General features: G+C 44.1%; 1 protein-coding gene across 1 annotated transcript in view; it reads left to right on the top strand.

Moving 5' to 3' along the window:
• The window catches only part of LOC101638365 (glutamate receptor-interacting protein 2), a 48,951-nt gene that overhangs the window by 34,972 nt on the left and 11,808 nt on the right, over nucleotides 1-2,171 (top strand). The window lies entirely within an intron of this gene.

Here is a 2,171-nt window from a genome sequence, read left to right on the forward strand (position 1 = left end):
CAGATTTGTAAGGTAGAATTGGGATCATGATAGTGGGTGGGGAGGAAGCATTTAGGAACTAGAGGAAAATTGCTTCTTCTCACACTAGGGAGTTTCAGTGCTAAGTTCAAGGGCTTCAGGTGAGTCTGAGGTAAAGCCCAGTTAACTTAGTGGGGTTTCTCCTTTTAGTGTTGGCTATGAAAAATGTTGTGCACCTCGAAAGGATGGAGTCTTAAGTCCCAATAGTCTATAGCACACACCAGGAACTGTTTAGAAACTAGGTCAAAAGTGTCCAATTGGGAACACGGTACTGAGCATATTCTACCCTTGAGTTCTTGTTGATCATTTTTTTCCCAATGGGAGTTGTTCCTCTCCATTTATCCACAACCAGAAGTGTATTCGCCTTCTCTGAGGCATAAATGCCCCCTCGCCCTCATCTGGACTTGAATTTCTAGTAAGGCTTCTTATCACTCTTGTAGGAGCATCTTTTGATTTGGGGTCACCTTAGCACAATGTTGTATGGCAGCATTGTCTTCCACCACCTATCCCCCTGTCTTTTTAAAAAAACTTGCCCCAGCTGAGGTGAGGCCTCCTCTGTCAAAGTTGTTTTTAAGATGTACATACAGAGGGGGTGGTATATGGTCAATGCGGGCTATCTTGTTGCTTGGGAGACCGACCAGATTAGAAGATTAAATTACCTGGGAGCAAAAGCCTGCTTTGGTCTCGGCGTTTAGCCTTACAGTAGTGGACTCATACAGTGTCTGTCCTTCTGTGAATGACACTTCGTTCAGCATGATGATTTCCGGGTCCCTCTGTGGAGAGGTGTTTCATGGTTTCATTGCTATTTTTCAGGATGCATGGTATTCCATTGTATGTATGCACCATTTCTTTTTCCATTCTTCTACACTGATGGGCATTCGGGCTGTTTCCAGCTTCTTATTAGTGTGAACTGTGCTGCCACGAACATGGGAGAGCTACGTGTCTGTATGTGTTCTGTCTTTCTTTCTTTGGGGCATATGTCCAACAAAGGTATTGTTGGATCGTGTTTCTATTTGTTTTAAGTCGCTTGGTATCACTTTCCACAGTAGTGGTACATCTTCACCAGAAGTGTATCAGTTCAGACCTCTCCATACCCTCTCCAGAATGTGCTGTTCTCTGTTTCTTTGTGCTTTGTAATTGAGCTGTCATTGTGGATGAGAGGTGATAGATCATTGTTTTGATTGACATCTCCCAGATGGCTAGTGATCTTGAGCATTTCCATCTGTTTGATAGCCACTTGAGTGTCGTCCTTTGTAAATTGCCCATTCATTCCCTTTGCCCACCTTTTAATTGGATTATTAGTGGGGTTTTTTCTTACTGAGGTGTTGCAGAATTTTGGAGATTACAATGATTCATCCTCTGTCCATTTGGTCATTGCTAAAGATTGTTTTCCTTTATCCATGGGTTCTCATTTAACTCTTTTGATGATGTGTTCTGATGTGTATACATGGTTTATTTTAATAGGCCCCCAGTTATGTCTTCCAAAATAGACAGTGTGTGGGCTTCATGGGCTATATTTGGTAGCTCTGTATGCCTTGCAATAGGCCCTGAAGTTTGTCCCAATTTTCTCCTTGATGATCTGCTAGCTCTGGGATTTACAGTTAGGTCTTTAATCCATTAGGAGTTCATTTCTGTGCACAGGGTGAGGTCTCGGTCCTGTTTTGTTCTTCTGCAGACGGAGATCTAGTTTTCCAGCACCATTTGCTGAAGAAGGTGTCCCTTTGCTGATGAGTGCTTCTTGGGACTCTGTTGAAAATCGGTTGCCTGTTGGTGGATGCTTTTATTTCTGGGTTTTCGATCCTGTTCTACTGGTACTTGTATGCATCGTTGTTCCAGGACCAGGCTGTCTGGACTCCTCTATCTGTGTAGTAGGTTTTGTACTTTTTCAGATGTTCTTTGCTTATCTAGGGCCTCTTCTTCTGTGTGCCCTGTGGGGTGTGGTTGATGGGGCATTGGTTGGATTGGATTTTCTCCATTTTTTGTGTCTACTCTGGTTGACTGCTGTTTCCTAAACATCAGGGTACACCTACTAGTGGTGGACGAGCTACTGGGTCATGCATTCTGTGTTTAGCAAGCTGTCCACACAACCTGCTATCTACCGGCCCCCAGCGGCCAGTGAGGTCAGAAGCTTGGCTGGCTGGGTGACCTCAGTG

Source organism: Echinops telfairi, unplaced genomic scaffold, assembly GCF_000313985.2.
Source record: "Echinops telfairi isolate 266 unplaced genomic scaffold, ASM31398v2 ScPeMD7_31;HRSCAF=116, whole genome shotgun sequence".
NCBI classification, from domain to species: domain Eukaryota; kingdom Metazoa; phylum Chordata; class Mammalia; order Afrosoricida; family Tenrecidae; genus Echinops; species Echinops telfairi.